The sequence below is a fragment of the Canis lupus genome, chromosome 2 (assembly GCF_011100685.1).
Source record: "Canis lupus familiaris isolate Mischka breed German Shepherd chromosome 2, alternate assembly UU_Cfam_GSD_1.0, whole genome shotgun sequence".
Taxonomy (NCBI): domain Eukaryota; kingdom Metazoa; phylum Chordata; class Mammalia; order Carnivora; family Canidae; genus Canis; species Canis lupus.
This window is the reverse complement of record NC_049223.1, coordinates 51,925,663-51,943,529: the sequence shown is the minus strand read 5'-3', so window position 1 is coordinate 51,943,529 and position 17,867 is coordinate 51,925,663. Positions and strand designations below refer to the sequence as shown.

Genomic DNA, 17,867 nt, shown 5'->3' with positions numbered 1-17,867 from the left:
AGGAATAGACAAGACCCTTCAGCAAATTTCCTTACCCTAAATTGCAACACAGAGTCAAAGACAAGGACAGTCAAATAGTCAACAACAAACTTCATTTTGCTGCAAATTAACACAATTAAGATCTTTAATCTTAATGCCACATTAGGGGAAAATACTCATGGCTCAGATGTCATATAGCATCCTGGAACTATAAAAAGTTACATTAAACTTAATCCCCAGAGGGGGACCCAAAATTCATATAGATCGATGATTATGGTTTTCTAGAGCAACATTACTAAGTTTCCATGAGCCACCAACATCAGGGGAGTACATAAGTTATATAAGGCTATAAAGTCTTATACAATAAAAGTGGTTCATTCTAAAAAAGGATATTAATTCTTTGACCTTGACTACCAAAACACCATCACTGATTTTCTTTTTTTTACACTTTCCTTCATATTTTACAATTGCAAAGCCAGTTCGTTTTGTTCCCTCTTTTGTTTATATTTTTGGGTTTTAATCCCATAGTGTCAAGTTTCCCAAATCTTAGGAAGGGTAGCTGTGTTGTCAAGAAGGCCAACAATCCCTGTTTATAGCACCCTTCCCAATCATGAGCATCCCTTCTTAAGATTAGGACTCACTCTATTTGGAATACTACCTGTAAAGTAGTGGACACAAAATTACAGGTCATACTGTATTATGAAGAGGTTATATGAGCTTTTTTTTTTTTTAATGAACATGCAGCATATGTTTTCCCCAGAAGTACTAGAAGAGAACTAGCCAGCACCAAAAGGAGTATCAACCAAGCGTACCAATTGAGAGTGGGGCTTTCAGAACATACCACTGGGTCTGAATCCCTGTTCTACATCTTACTAGCTGTGTGAACCTGGGCAAGTCACCTTTCCCTTCTATGCCTCAGTCTTCTCATCTGCAAAATGAGAAAGATAATAATAGTACACCATAGGGTTTTAATGAGTTAGGGTTTTCAGGGAAATCACCAAAGCTTATTAAAAGGCTTTATATACTCTAGTTACAAGTCAAGGGAGAATATTAATGTTTCTGTTCTGTGAACTTGTGCTCTCCGTGAGAAGAGAAGGGATAAATCCCTCCCACAGCCTTAGTGGAGTGATGAACAGGAATTTTCTTCATCTTACCCCACCTTGTTCCTCCTGTCCCACAACGTGGAAGAGGTAAGCATGAGTTGCCCACTCACTTTTATCAGTGAAAAAGTGACATCCGTGAAATGAAAAAAAAATCCAATCCCACTCATCTTAAAAATCAAAGGAGGATAAGAGTAATTGAACCTTGGCTCTTGGGTTTCCAGGCCTTCCTATAACTTCCTACAGGTGTCATAACAAACTGTTATCTATTCTCAGGGCAAAGATGCTGAAGGTTAAGTATCCACTGCTTGGCTAAGTAAAGAGTATCAAAATTTCCTCCTCCTTCACAGGGCCCCCACAGAGTCAAAAGAAGTAAAAGTAAAACAACATCATTCTAATGCTCCCAAGAACATAAAGCTGTGGCAAGAAAAAGAACCCTTAAAACTCTTCAGAGGGTTGATCTGATTGTGCTCCATACCTTACTACTCACTACCATGCTGTCTCACCTTTGCCCCCTGAGTACTGGATGTTCTCTTTGAAATCTGGAAATAACTTCCAGTACATGTCATGAGAGCAGCCCATCTGCTGAGAAAAAAATTTATTATTTTTTTTTTTACCATGAAATGGGAGTGATTTTAAAACTAAGGTTTGTAGTGGGAAGAACCTAATCTGGATTCTCACCACAGAGGGCTGCTCACAGGTATTTGGGCCAACCAGATAAGCTATGGGTCTCCCCAACAACCAGCACAGACTTTCCTTAACTAGAAGATAGTTCAGGAAAGTGAGAACAAAGACAGTAAGAGTCCATTCATCATAACTACAATAATTAATAGCCATAATGACAATGGAAGGAGAAAGCAAAGAAAATAAAATGTTTCAGGATGGAGAGGTGGTTAGGAAAAGTGCACACTGATCATTTTTCTTCAGGAAATACTATTGAGAAAAATGAAGTCTTTAACCTCCGATGGCTTCCTGTATGCTAAGCCACAGAAATCTAATTGAGGGACTCAGGTCCACAGAAATCTGCCGTCTGCTCTGGCTTCAGAATCATATCATTACAAGCCTTTGACTTGATTACTGTAAGAAACAAAGAATTACTGCTATAGCATCATTATAAAGACCGTACACCAAAATGATGCTTTTCTAATCTTTGTTTACTAGTCTTTCCCCATTACCTCCAGCGAAGAGATGAAGGAGATACCTCAAGGGACACTGTATTCTGTTTGGTTCTGGTTTTTGTTTTTTTTTTCAAATGGATTTTGCATTTCTATTTTAGAAAAGACAGAAAATTGAGTGCCTGTATAACAGACAAGACTCCTGACAATTACTTAGGGGATAGCACTGTAATATTACTGATATTACAATACACCTTTTTATCTTTGGGATTAGGAAAGATGTTGCAGCCATAAAGCTTCTCACAATTATGCTCTTGCATGCTCATTATATTTGCCCATTGCACATTCTGAGACAGGGCAACTGTGCAAGTGTATTATTGTTCCATTTGCCCACAAAGTTTAGCTATGTCAGTATCTGCACAGAATAAACCTTAGCTAAGAACTGGGTCTCCAGGTAGTTTGATGTTTTTCATTTTCTAGCTAGTGGCAGGTATGAACAATTTGACAAAGCCAGCAGGCTTTCAGAGGAGCAAGAGGTAATCTCAAAACTAAGAATCTCAAAACTAAGATGTAATCTCAAAACTCCCTCTGTTCTCTGTTAGAGTAAACTTTATTTAGGGTTGACTTAAACCTCCATCTTTTATTCATCAGGAAAATCCCCATGACCAACATCACCTCCTCTGGTGGCCTTCTCTAGCTCTCTCAAAACAGAAAATGGTCCTCACCTTCTCCTGCACAAGCAACTCTCTTTGCACACAGCTCTCTCACACTTATCACTTCCACTTACAATGACCTCTCTGCAACTCTGCCTCCCCAGTCTGGTTTTTGAAACCCTAGCACCAAGCCCCCATTCCTGGCCCTCAGGAAATGTTCTCTGAAAAAAATGAATCAATCAATCAACCAAGGATTACAACTAAATGGTCAGGAAGCCTTAGGAACATGGGATGTTGACACCTGCTAGGAGTATAATTCACTCATTAGATATGCAGTTGACACTATAACCACAAAAACAGGACTCCTCAGAGAACATGGTAATTTTTGATTAACCAAAGTATCCAGTATTGGGTGTATAAGCTTTATCTTTTGTGGCAGTTTGCACAGCCTGTAGGGGTAAAATTTAGTAGACACCATGTCAGTTCAAGGAAATAATTATGATGCTACTGCGGATGACAATGAAACAATGAATAAGAGACAATACAGGTTAATTTACCATAAAGCGTAGTAATAAGAGTAGGTTTTATTTTTGGTGATGGCCTTGTTCTGGGGATGGGCAGTGGGTTCACAGGTGTTCATTATTATATTAAAAATAATGAACTACATGTTTTGAACCAAAGACTATGATCAATGATCAATAAAATCTTGTGCTAAAATAAAATTAAAAATAAAGAGAGTGAATCTTCCTACAATACGTAATTCTCAACCTATTTTACAATTATCTATCTTTGGATAGCACTTCAACTTAAGTAGCACTCAGTGTTCTATTTCATGTAATGATTTAGATTTTTCTCTGAAATTTAATAAAGTTATTTGTTAATATGGAAAGTGATAGATAGCACTCAATATCCGTCAGTGAGCTGAACATATGACATAAGACTTTAATTGTAAGCAGATGTTCTATGTTAGGGCACACTATAGACTCATGACATTTGAATCTATACAATAAACTATGTTAAAAATAAATAAATAAAAACAGGGTTCTATGATATTCAGACACAAAGCTTAAAAGGACTTGTGAAAATCAATTCAATCCTTATTTTCCTTCATTCATGAGAAATGCCCTTAATTGTCATAAAAACTAATCCTGGTTAAAGTTCAATTCAGAGGACAGAACTGAATTAACAAATGTTCCAACAACAATAAAAAGAATAAAAACTGAGTGATGACTTTACACTTGCATAAGGCTTTACTGTTTCCATGACATTAGAACCTATATTTGTTACCAATGCCAGGATCATTCAGCATGCAGTCAGTAGAGCAGAGCACCCAGTATGAGGTGGATAAATATTCATTAGTGACAGTGACTGTTGACGAAGCTAAATACAGTGCTGTGTATCACTCACTCAGGACTCTATGAACTCTGACCATAAACACTTCATTTTAGGGCCTGCTTAACACTTAACCTACAGAGAGCAACACAATTAACAGGAATGAAGTTAGAATTCAAGTAGAGAGAGCATTCTACCCTTACCTACCCATAGAGGCTGTAATGGTGTCTAAGAAAAATCAGTTAGCTGCAGGTTCGGAGCTAATCTTGAACACAAGAGGATATTTAATCATGATGAAAATTCCATTTTGCTGTTACTCTATCAACCTCTGGGTTACTTAAAATGTGGGTTACAAAAGGCTACCATTCCTGTTGCTTTTACAACAACTGCTCTAAAGGTGAGTCTCATGGATTGCAACCTGTTACACATGGACCTGAGAGGAACTGCAATGTCACCAAATATGGATTAAGGAAAGGGCTTTATTGAGGAAAGCAGAGGCTTGCACACAGCTAGGCTCAGCAAGAGCAGAGGAGAGGAGGTGGGATGACTCTTTGCCCTCTTGAGAGTGGCCAGGGCATCCTGCTAGACAAGCAGTATGGCTTATGGTCCAGCAAAGGAACCCAGTGCCCTTTCCTTGGGACCTCTATTAAGGATATACAGGAGAAAGTGGTCTTTTTTTTTTTTTAAAGATTTATTTATTTATGATAGACATAGAGAGAGAGAGAGAGGCAGAGACACAGGAGGAGGGAGAAGCAGGCTCCATGCTGGGAGCCCGACGCAGGACTCAATCCCGGGACTCCAGGATCACGCCCTGGGCCAAAGGCAGGCGCCAAACCGCTGAGCCACCCAGGGATCCCCGAAAGTGGTCTTGTTATAGGAAATGCAGACAGGCTCCTTTTGCTAGGTGGGCTATGTTTAGCTGTTAACTGTTAGCATAACTGTCCAAGAAAGCCAGACCCCTAGTATCCAGAGATTTTGAGGCCCAGGTGGGATCACAGGCCTCCCTGCTGGGAGAAAAGCCACCTCAGGTAAGAAGCTGAACTTTGGCACATCTCCCTCTGGCAGAGAGAAGCCCCCAGAACCAGCTGAATCATTGTTGAGGCAATCCAGAGAAGGCATGCATCTAAGGTCATTTGCAGGTACCTGTTTCCTGCATCACAGTATGACCCGTGAAAGTCTGCAAAAGACTGTGAAATAAAATTAGGCTAACTTGAATCTTTCGCTTCCTCATGTCTTGACTTGCCTGTATTACGATGATTCTGTTATGGCTAATGCCAAATAAAGCATTCTGTATCTTCTAGAAGAAGAGGGCATCCTTACCCAGGTTCCTTTCCTTTCTAGAAATAAGGGTAAATATTTCTCTAGAAAGCAATTATAAATCTTGGCTTCCTTTTACTTTGTAATCCTATTATCCTAGGACCAGTGAAAGGAAAAAATAAAACTAAGGTAAGATCACATTTTCATCAGAGCTCCAGACCTGCACACTGCCTCTCCCTCACCAGGTAGCAGACCCTTGGTTTGCCCAACTGGGACTAGCCTCAGGATGCTAAGCTCCTGACCTGAGCCCCTTTTGCCAACAAAATATACCTGCTTCCTGCCCCACCCTAATCACCCTAAATGGTGATTCAATGATAGATAAATCAATCGTCTTAAGCTTTTTCAGGATCTAGTGTGCAGTGCATGAGTAATTAAGGAGTGATGAAAACTCTGGGCACTCAGAGAGGATGTGTTTGTCAGAGAAAGCTTCCATGTTCCTGATTTTCTGCCTGTGGTCCTTTTTATACTTGACTTCAGCTTGGCTTGCTGCCAGGCAGGAGGCTGGACTGTAACACAGCTGATGAGAGTTACCATGTAGCATTCTTGAAGTCCTTTGGTTAAGTTCATATCACCTTTTTGCCCTGATCTCTATATTCTAGCTCTTCTGTTTTCTATTTTGTATTTATTGGACATGTCATTGCTGCAGACCACTAATTTCCTTTACAGAATGAGATTTTGTGTAAACAGATTAGTAATAAATATCCACTTTGGGTGTTGCTTCCTAATAGCTGTTGGTATACATGAATTTCAAAATTGGAGCTCCAGTCTCAAGTTCTTGTTGATTAGCTAGTACATACTTGGTTTGCTATTAACAATGCCACAACAGTGCACTGAACCTGGAACCCAAAAATCTCAGTGTGAGTCCTGATCCTGTATTTGGTTATTTTCCCTAGGTCTCCTCTTTCCTCTATTCTATTGTTTCTCTATACTGAGGAGGAGTGGGGTGTCATGAGAAAAGAAAGGCAAAAGGTGCACACCACAGGAAATCACCAAAAATGCTGCTATATTCTTGGCAACCCTTACAGTCAGAAAAAAACTTTTTGTTAACAAAAAAGGAAATATCATACTAAAATAATTTATTAGCTGATTAAGTACCAAGATAAGTATGACTCAAGTCTCATTAGGAAACCAACTTCTAGCCAACCCTTCAAATCTCTCTTATGGGACCTTTTAATATTCCTTACGGTAAGTTTCCTAAGGTCTAAATAAAACAGATTGCTTGGGATCCCTGGGTGGCGCGGTGGTTTAGCGCCTGCCTTTGGCCCAGGGCGCGATCCTGGAGACCCAGGATCGAATCCCACGTCGGGCTCCCGGTGCATGGAGCCTGCTTCTCCCTCTGCCTATGTCTCTGCCTCTCTCTCTCTCTCTCTCTGTGTGTGACTATCATAAATAAATAAATTAATTAAAAAAAAAAAAACAGATTGCTTAACCTTGAGCCCAAATCAACAAAATTCTCCCAAGTATTCCCCAAACCCTCTGGGTGAGGGCCTGACAGGTGGGCATGGGCAGGATGCAGGAAGCACAGTATATACTACCTGATGCACACCAAGAAATATCTGCAGCCTTGGAGAACCAAGCAGGTACCTGTCTGGGTTTCCTGAGGTCTCCAAGAGGTGGGAACTAGACCAAGTCACACCATGTTTCAACTGCAGCAAAAGAAATAAATGGCAGCAGTACAATTCCAACAACAAGCAGGTGGCAGTTTTTTTGACATCAAGATGTTATCCTGACAATACAATTAATAAGCTCTAGAAGACAGAATAACACACCTTTCTCATAGGCAAAGAAGTCTTGAAGCTATCAGGTCATCCAGGTATTCCGATTCACTTGTTTACAGTGGGCATGTGAGACCCCTTCATAATATATATAAATGCATAAATGAGCACAGGAACAGCCAAATAAATGACACTCCTGTCACTGCTTCAGAACCCCTAGAGGACTTAATTAGAACCTGCAGCATAAACGCCAGGTCTTCTGCTTGTCAAAACGCTTCTCAGTTGCTTTTACTTCTATATTAATCAGGCTCTAGCTGGTTCAAGATTTATCATCACAGAATGAGATTCTTTCCTGTTTTTTTAAATATCAAATTAATAATTTAAATCCTTTTTGATGCACCTCTCTGAGATCTAGAATGATTTTTTTTTTCCTTCTCAAATATTATGTCACAGTCAATTCTGATAGCTATAGGACACAGGAGATCTTTTCTCATTTAAAAAAAAAAAGTCATCAAAATGCCTGAATATTTTAAGTATGACTGTATGATGAATTGTCCTAAATAAACCATTTAGAGATTCCCGATGTGCTATGGGATTTGGCAACAAAACTGAATGTCCCACATATACAAAAGTACCATACATATTAGAAACAGCCTGCCTGCTCCAGAGTAAGCTCAGGTCGATGACCGCGGCTGCCTGCCACATCATTCTCCCTTCACACGGACTAGTACTCCCGCCCTATACAAGATACCTCCCTCTACACAACTTCCCAGGTGGATACACAGTATCTCTGCCAAATACAGGCTAAAAACTACTGCCCTAAATATAAGTCAATTATAAAGTCTAACGATAGATGTGTAACTCTTTCAGATACTTCTAAGCAATAAAAAGGATCTTCTTAGGTTGCTATAGGCTCAGATTCTGGCAGCATGTTCAGTACCACTGTCCTTAGAGCTACAGACTCCATTAACGTAATTTTTCTCTAAGCAGGAACCAGTTGATTTCTCTATCACGAATTGTATTTCCAGCTGGGTCAACGCCTCTGTAGTATGAATTAGCTGTGAGCTATCACAGCTATAGCTTTACCATCTACTTGTACTGCTTTCCTAGCTACAGTAAAAATCTAGTTTTCCCAGGCCTCCTGCTTCTTGGATAGTGTAGGAAATGTTATAGTTCTGCTAAGACAGAAGTCAGTGAAAATTGTATGAGAAGTAGAAAAAATGTATGTATGTATGTATGAATACACACGTGTGTGTGTATTACTGCATCTATAGCCCTTATCTGCTTGTAGGAGAAGCAGGTTGCTTTCTTTTTCAAAGAGAGCCACATTACATTACGAGGCTCTACCTAAATACAAATTGCAAGACAACATAGACCTTTTCCTTTTTATTTCCTTGCATTTCCTTCCTTGAATAATTTCTGAGCTCAACTCCTGATCTGCCACACAGTGGCTTTGTGACAGTTGACAGGTTACTTAACTCCTCAGAACCCCTCTTGAGAATGGAGATATTATCATCATCTGATTCGGAGAGTTGCTATGGGGACGAAGTAAGTGAACATCCATGTAAAGTTCTGGGTGCTTCTACTCACTTGTGTTAGTGAATTTTCCATTCCTGCCTTTCTTCAGGAGTAAGATTATCTGAACCATTATATAAACACTCTTCCTTCCAAAGCACAAGCTTGAAAAAAAATCAGCTTTTCATCTCTGTCCATCAGTAAATGATACTCCAGACATACAGAGAGTGCACAAACATGAAAATGTTCGCTCTTAATAACAATGGTGGTGGCATCAAGGGAGTCACATAATAGACAATATGTTTTAAAGTAAGGAGTTATTTTCCAAGTATTGACCTACCAACTTTCTACACACCAAGTTCCCACAGCAGTCAAGAACATCTGAGACCCTGGTTAGCCTCAAGTTTCCACTGATGGGGTACTAATTGTTTTCAAATAAATGCCTCTAGTGTGCAAGTTGTCTATGTAGAATGCAAGCAGATTAAGCAATGGTAAACTTAACCCATCATTCTGATGTCTACAATGTCATGCTTCAGAAAATTCCAGGAAGGATCTGGTTGGAACCAGATTTAAAATCCAATAAAAATATTTAATATTTGAATTGCAAAGGTATCAATCACTGAATACCTCCCTCAAAAAAATAAACACAATTCCATCACTGCTCCCTGCAACATTTATTTTCCCTGAAATGATTACATGTTCAAAATACATGCAGGCACAAATAACCATCACACACGTGCACTCCACTCCCATGATACAAAGTATTTTCTTGTGAGAGGCTCTTTAATTTTGTGTTTTCCTTCTTTATTTGCAACCTGTTTTTAGGACTTTAAAATGAGGTGTTTTAACAGCGCCACCTTGTGGTGGAAAGCCATTTCAACTCCATCTACCCAGTCTCTTTTCCCCCACCTTTTCTGTTCTGCAAGTGTTTTTTTTTTTTTTTTTTTTTTTTCATTTGTATTCATTAATCATTTGTCAGCGTTGGTGTTACTGAAAAAGACAGGATTTCATCAAAACAAAATAGACCATTAAAAATACTAACCAAAAAGCAATAATGTGGACAGAACAGTAGAACCTGTACACTTAAGAATATGCCACTCTTCAGGGCAAGAGATGCAGCTACAAATCAGAGATTTATGAAGAAGAAGGGGGAGAGAGAGAGGAATCCCAAATGGGTTTTAAAGGGAAAGCTAACCTGATTTAAAGCATTTTGGCTAGTTTTCTTCTTATATCCACTACATTTTCTGTCCCCATTGCCAGTCTGAGATCCAAGCAGCTTAGAACAGCAATCAAATGCTTCGCAGACACAAACAGTGGAATATTAAAGCCGTTAATATTCTTCTCACAGCAGCAGGAGCCAAAGCCAGGTGCTAAAGGAATCAGCTGTTTATGAAGAAATAATCCAATATCCCTGCCTACCTTCTTTCCTTCTCATTTCTGCTTCCTCTCACTAACTACCAGCATTCCTTTTCCCAAGAGCCAGAATGCTACTTGAGGAAAAAAGTAATAATGCATGACTTTTTTCCCCCCCTCAAGCACCTCAGCACTAAAAGTGTAAACCTGCATTAAGAGCTTTTATGCATGTGTGGCCAGTTGGTCACTGAAATAGGTAAAACATATATTTTTTTTTAGTATTAGATCATTAAGTCCACTGAAAACTTCATTCAGCCTCTGAAAGCCCTTGACTATTTCAACTTTGAAACAGACCATGATGTGTATCCACCTGATGAAAAAGAGTAGAGAGAAGACTTGAGAATGAGAGCCAGCGAATGCCTGGGTCTATCTAAGGGCACCCAGGCTGCAGAAGGAGCGTCCCTCAGCAAAGAGGCACAAAGGGAAGGTGACCTTCTGATTTAAAAGTCAAGGTCAGATATACCCACATATGAGCACACACACATGTGAATACACAAACACACACACAGGGATAATCGTCCAGTCCATGGGCATAATAGGGTTCAGCCCCAGCTCCTTGCATTGACCTTCCATAGAAAAACATTGGTCTTCTAGGGCCTCAGACCTGAGACCAAATCTAGGGATGGAAGCATGGGATAGAGGACTCAAAAGTCAAGTTGTCAAGTTTGTGGAAGATAAAAGTGAGAGAAGACAAATTGCGTCTCCACACGATTTGTGTGGAGATTTTGGTTAATAGAAATCTTAGCATCGGCATATGCCAAGCCAGGGTTTAAAATACTGGGGGAACCATGTACTGTGAAGAGGGAGAGACAACAGGAGCAGCCAGAGGAAGCTCTGAGTGGGCCACTGTAATCACCAAACCCAAATCATGATTCCGTGAGTGCAGAGCCCTGGAGGACTGCCAAAATCAGACATGCATCCTAGCTGACCTTTCCAGGTCTCAGTGACTCCCAACCAGACTGAAGACTGTGACTGAGGAGTGAATTCCTTTTCCTTCCTGGTGACCCTGCATTACTTTCCAGTAAGTTCTCCCATAATACAATTGTTCCTTTATCTGCACAGGAAGGGTATTTGTGATTCCTTCTGGAAACTGGAGCACTGTGGGTGCCAGGCTCACTGTCTTGGCTGCTGGCTCAGAGTCTGACCATACACAACCTGGAAGGAAGCCCAATCATGTGTGGGCCGTGATGCAACAGCCCAGCTCACCACCAGGCTGGGTGGTGGTTTTAACTCTCTAGGACCCAGCAGCCTTTTAGTGACCAACAAGTAGAAGTCACTGTAACTACAATGGTATAAAAAAAGGAGGTCAGCAAATTTAGCCCCCAGGCCAAATTAGATCTGCCACTGTACTTTATTTATAAATAAAGTTTTATTGGAACACAGCCATGCTCATTCATTTTAGTTTTCTCTATGGTTGCTTCCACATAATGGCAGAATTGAACAGCTACAACAGCAAACACTGGCCTGCAAAGCCTACATTACACTATATGGCCTTTACAGGGAAAGTATGCCAACTTCCACTTTAACAGAAAGATCCTCAAGAAAAGATAGAGTGGTGTACCACAAGGACCAGGAGAAGGAGCCTCCAAAGGCTAGGGGCTAGTCCTGGCTCTGCTAAAACTACATGGATCTCCAGCTCTGAGTAACTCTGAATGACTCTGCTAAGCTGCAAAAGATATAACAATTCTGTAATTTATGCATCTGTAATACACAAAGTTTCAGATGCCAATTTTTCTGCCTAATAATGTACATTTTACAAAAAATGTCATTTTTCTATTTGTAATCCAAAGATTGGGATATTTAAAATCATTATGTTAAAAACAATACCTAGTGCTTAAAAAGGAAGTATACCCACACAGGCACACATATACACACACACCAGAACAAGCCATCCAATGGATACAAGAATAGGGTTTCACATCCAAACCTTAAACTGACCTTCTATGGGAAAGGCATGTGTCTTTCTGGGCCTCACCACTTGCTCAGAGAAAGCCGCTGCGTCTAGGGCCTCACCATCTGTAAAGCTGTGATCAAAACATCACTATCAGTTACCACCTAAGGCACAGCTGTAGAATTATGGAGAAGTGTTTTTACAAAACTGAACAACTGTCTGAGTCTGTCTCCTGACTAAAGGAGTAAGAATCCCTAATTCACAAAACATTTCATACATTATAGCACATTTATATAAAATTCAGTTGATGCTATCCTATTTATTTGTATTCCATACCATCTGGCCACTTTATGAGACTTGCAAATAGTCTTCAAACATCTTTCAAGCTAAGAAAAACATGACATAGTGAAGACTGTTTTAAGTCAGGGCTCTAGTGTGGGCTTTCTTCAAAAGCAGAGCCTAAGACAAGATTTTTGGGAACTGATTTATTTTGGGAACTGATTCCAAGGTACAGGAGTAAAGGACGAGGCCAACTGAAACAGGGAGGGGTGGGGAAGCCAATCCAAGGACCCTTTGTTGAAATGGTCACTGGTATGGGCAATTACAATTGGACCTCCACCCCTCTGGGATGCTTTGAATTGCTTTGTAGAATGAACCTTGATGTCTTCCTTGGGAATATGGGGACTTGTATTATTTATTGAGCAATTATCACCGCTGCTCCACAGGATTTAGTTTACTCCCACTTCCAGTGTGAACATGGTGCAGAATGAGTGGCCTGGTCTCCACAAGCAGAAGCATGAGAAAAGCCCCAGGTCAAGAAGCAAGTTAGGTGGTGCAGGTGAGACAAGGAGCTGTTGGGTCACAAGTGCATATGGTTGCTATAACAATGACTAGAGTCAAAAGGTAGGCAGGGATGCCTGGGTGGCAGAGTTGGTTAAGCATAGGACCCTTGGTTTCAGGTCATGATCTCAGGGTCATGAGATCAAGTCCCACATCAGGCTCCACGCTCAGCATGGAATCTGTGTAAGACACTCTCTCTCCTTCTCCCTTTGCTACTCCTGACCCCTCGCACTCACTCTCTCAAATAAATAAACCTCTTTAAAAAGTAGGCTAAGAGGATGTAAGAGCACAAGAAATGACCCACACAATATATAATGCTTAAATTTTACTACCCCATCCTCTTAACACACCACTAAGTAAGTCAGCATGATCACAATATTCCTTCAGGCAAAATCAGAAGAGCACCTGTCTCATGCTAGACACCAGAAATAAAGAGATGAAGACACTGTCCTTGTGTTCAAGAATCCCACCTTAAAGGAGGATATAATTCTGAAAATAAGTCATCTTAATGCTTTCAGATCAATAACACCAGTTACTATACAACTATCCTCCAACTTCTATTGGATGGGGAGCAATGAATGGAGGTCAATACAAAGGAAGTCTTCTTGAGGATTAAGGAATGCACTTATTCTGATGAGCACTGGGTGATACATGGAACTGTTGATTCACTATACTGTACACCTGAAACAAATATCACACTATACTGGAATTAAAATGAAAATTTTTTAAAGATTGCATTTATTTATTCATGAGAGACTCAGAGAGAGAAAGAGAGGCAGAGGGAGAAGCAGGCTCCCTGTGGGGAGCCTGATGCAGGACTCGATCCCAAGACCCCAGGATCACAGCCCAAGCCAAAGGCTCAACCACTGAGCCACCCAGGTGCCCCTAAAACAAAAATTTTTAAAGAAAGGAAGTCTTCAGAAAGCGGGTGATGCCCAAGAGATTTGAAAGGACTAACATGAGTTTTTCAGGAAGTAGAACAGAATAAGAGAATAAATCATCTATGTAGACTCACAGTTAATTGAAGTCAGAATGAGTACAGGAAAATACAAGGACTTTAGAAAGGATAAGACCTAGGTAACACATGGGAAAAGGGTCATCCATAAAGAGACAGCAGGGCCCAGACCATGAAATCCTATGTCCCTTCTTACACACCTTGAACTCCATTCCATGGACAACAGAGGGAACATGTTAAGATTATAAAAAAGGAATGGAGTTATTCAGTTTGTTTTTAAGGAGAAAGATAACTCCGATAACACCATGGAAGGGAGTTTATATCATCTCAAAGGAATTTCAGCAGTAAATTAAACTCTATGTATCCTGATGATCCCAAGATTAAAATAATTTAGCTCCGTCAAACATGTCAATTCATAGAACACACAATAACTTATTTTTCTGTAAATATACAGAACATTATGGCTAAATTTAACACAAGACTGAACGAAAACCACTGCAAGCCTTCATCAAAGCAGAGACTTTTGTGAGAGTGTAAGTCTGTTATTTATTATTTAATGTTCACAGCACTGTAACGCAGGCCTAGAAATAATTTAAACCACTGGTCATTTCCCTGGCCCTTAGCTTCTGCAAAGCAAAATGAATATTCAGGAAGACTAGTGCCAGGACTCAGTCCAGAAATGTAGGTTTTTCCCACCCTAGTGACAAGAAAATCAGCCACCATAAACAATGAGCATCTGGTAAAGCTGACTTCCTCAACTTAAATTCAGCAAAACAGCAGAGTAGTTCTAACACTCCTTCTATGAATCTGTGTGCCAAATACAAGATGCAGAGTCCTATCAATGAAGAAGGCGGCAAAGACAGGAAATTGAACATGATGGGACAGACTCAGACAAGAGAAAAAAAACTTAAAGGACCAAAGAATTTGCTGTGCCTCAGTTTCCACATTGCCTAGAATGAGCAAATGCCCCATTTCTCCCTTTGTCAAACTGGGACAGTAAATGATGTTGATGTTGAGTGGCTAGAAATAAGGACTCCGTTCTAAAGAGGCATCCAGAGACCATCAGCTTGTGTTGAAACCCCTACCCCATCTATAGCCAAGGTCTTCATTTATTTCAGAGCCGTAGCCCACACTGGCAGCCTGGTAAGACCTATAGACCCTTTCCTATTTCTATTTTCTAATGTATTTGGAAGCATAAAATTATAATGAAATGCAATTACCAAAATATCAACAACAGCTTTTGTGATAAACTAAAACATGTGTTTGCTTCTCTATCAGTGTTTCAAATATCAGGACTGGTGACTCTGATAACTAGCATAATTTCAATGTAGTGATAAGCACAACTTATATTTTGAAATATCTGCAACATTGTGAGGCAATATGAAGTACCGGTAATTTCTATTGGTGACAAACTCTTATGCACTTCTAATATTGCTATGGTCTATTGCCTACTAATAATTGATGCATACACTAAAGTTACACCGGGGGCCGATAAGACTGAAGATGTAATTCACAAATCCCCAGTTGAGACTGCTATCCACACTTCTGAATGTGTGGCTTCTGTGTTTCAATCCTTTCCCTGGGAAAAAACAACTCTTAATTTCAAAGAACTCCTCAGATCTCCATAGGATAAAAGTTGTATTTTTTTTAATTTTTATTTATTTATGATAGTCACACAGAGAGAGAGAGGCAGAGACACAGGCAGAGGGAGAAGCAGGCTCCATGCACCAGGAGCCCGATGTGGGATTCGATCCCAGGTCTCCAGGACCACGCCCTGGGCCAAAGGCAGGCGCCAAACCGCTGCGCCACCCAGGGATCCCCAGAAGTTGTAATTTTTTAAGTGAATAATTGAAAACAGGTAAAATAACTAAAAGCTACCACAACTTTATTTAGAAATATTTGTGTTTGATAAATCACAATCCCATCTTCACATATTAGATCTAGAACAGTACCCATATTTCCATATGTACAAGACCATGTATTCAGGCTACAAACAATGCATTAAGCAATAAGAATTTAGACAGCTGTGTTTTAACACATTGACATCAATTTTGAAAAAAAACATATAATCTCAAGGATAAGGTATAGACTTTGACCTCTTCCTATAACCTTGAACAAATGAACTCAGTTTTCTCATCTGTAAGATGGGTGTTAAAATTATATTGACTTCAGAAGATTATTATGAAAAGTAAAATGAGTCAAAGTGTTTTTCTACAAAATGAGTCATAAATCATTAAGCAAGACATAAAATCCATTAGCATGTCACAACCAGCATTTTTAAAATGAATAAAATGGGAAATACCAAAGTGTATTACATATAGTAAAAAAGTTTTGTGAAACTTTTATTCCAGATATATAGGTATAACTTAGTCCTATCTTACAACATTACTTTTTTAACAGATCATAAAGGTATTTTTTAATACTGAAATAAAACATACAAAGCATATAGTGGAACACATGGCACACATCAAACTACCACTAGTGATAACAGTAAATTATCGATGCCCCAGAGGTCCAGAGTCACATATTTGGAACCACTCCTCTCAAGACCTGGCTTGCTAGGAATGTGTGAGACCAACATTTTCAACATATTCTAATCCTACAGAGGGATCGGAGAAGACTTGCCAAGGAGAGAGCAGAAAATATAAACGGGACTCTAGAAAAATAAGAGAGTTTTATTTAGCTTACCTCAAAAGACCATTTGAGTACTTTCTCTGGTAATAACTAATCATGTGATCTCACACAAGTTATTTAACTTCTCTGGATCTCAGCTTTCTAAAAATTAGAGTAATAATAGTAGTTATCTCATAGGGCTGTCATGAAGATTCAATCAGTTAAATGTAAAAAGTACATACTATTAATGGCACATAGTAAGCGCTCAGTAAATGATAGCTGCCATTAGAGTTACTAGTATTATTATTATTACACTACTAACAATAGGCAAAACTACAATTTGCAACCATTTTTCTACTCCTCCCCCCACAGCTTGAAATGATTATTCCTACAGCAAAGACTTTTTTAAACCAAATAAAAGGCCTCAAACAACTTGATTTTTAGTAAGTCCTTTATATATTATCACCTACATTCTTCTTTTCTCTGAGATCTAAGTTATTTTCCAGACTTATTTTTTATTTTTATCTTGTGTGGCTGACAGAGGGTGTGTGTGTATAAAGTTCACATCCTAACCATATGCTGAAATTTTATCAGGAGATCCAATGTGCTAATCCCAGCTTACTGGATGCACTACTTCTTGCTTTCACGTGGAAAATACCATATAGAATTGATGTGACCCTTGCAAAGGGCAGTTGAGCTTCTCTAATATTCACAGACATATTGGCCCCTGAATTAAATCTGGGATTTAATATACCAGAGCCCAATCCCCTGACAGAGCCTGGTAAGCGCCTGACTGGAAACAGACTTTCGAGATGACTGCCGAGTTTCTAAATCACTTCACCCTTTCGTCAAGCCACAGAGCAAGTAAATGGTGGAATAATTCAGAACCTCAGACATCAGGGAAAAGCACACACTCCAGAGAACAATTAGCCTCTCCAAGGCTGCGTTTCTTCTTTGCCCTCCCCTTGCCTAGAAGTGTCTTTTAAAATTGTGAGGCATACACCATCCTTCCACTCACAGTCCTGTTCTTTTCAGGCTCATTAGCCAAAAAGGGTTTGGAACACCACCCACACAACATGCCATCCAAACCCCTATGCTCTGTGTCTCCTCTAAGTCTCCAGAGGTAAACATTTCTGATCCAAAGTAAATAAACTGCCTACAGGGCTGGGTAGAACCTCATGAGAATAAGTAACTGCAACCAAAAACGGGGCCAAGAAAAATGGACAATAGCAGAAAGGGGTTTTCCCAACTTTTCAATATGAAAATTCTCTAAAATGAAAGCGGACAGACTTGTATAAGCAGTATCTGTATACCCGCCACACAGATACAACTTTATGTTTTGGCATTATCTGTGTGTGTATCCACTCCATTGTGTGTGTGTGGGGGGGGGTGTATGTATTTATGTTTGCTTTGAAATCGTTTGAAAATA

At 39.7% G+C, this 17,867-nt stretch overlaps 1 long non-coding RNA gene across 4 annotated transcripts in view; it reads right to left on the bottom strand.

The window, feature by feature from the left end:
* The window catches only part of LOC111092486, a 491,589-nt gene that overhangs the window by 460,067 nt on the left and 13,655 nt on the right, over positions 1 to 17,867 (bottom strand). For all 4 annotated transcript variants that reach the window (XR_005355617.1, XR_005355615.1, XR_005355616.1 and 1 more), the window contains exons 2-3: positions 16,514 to 16,600; positions 12,078 to 12,163 (exon numbers count right to left, since the gene is read on the bottom strand). This is a non-coding gene — a long non-coding RNA (uncharacterized LOC111092486). The remainder of the gene's footprint in view (positions 1 to 12,077; positions 12,164 to 16,513; positions 16,601 to 17,867) is intronic.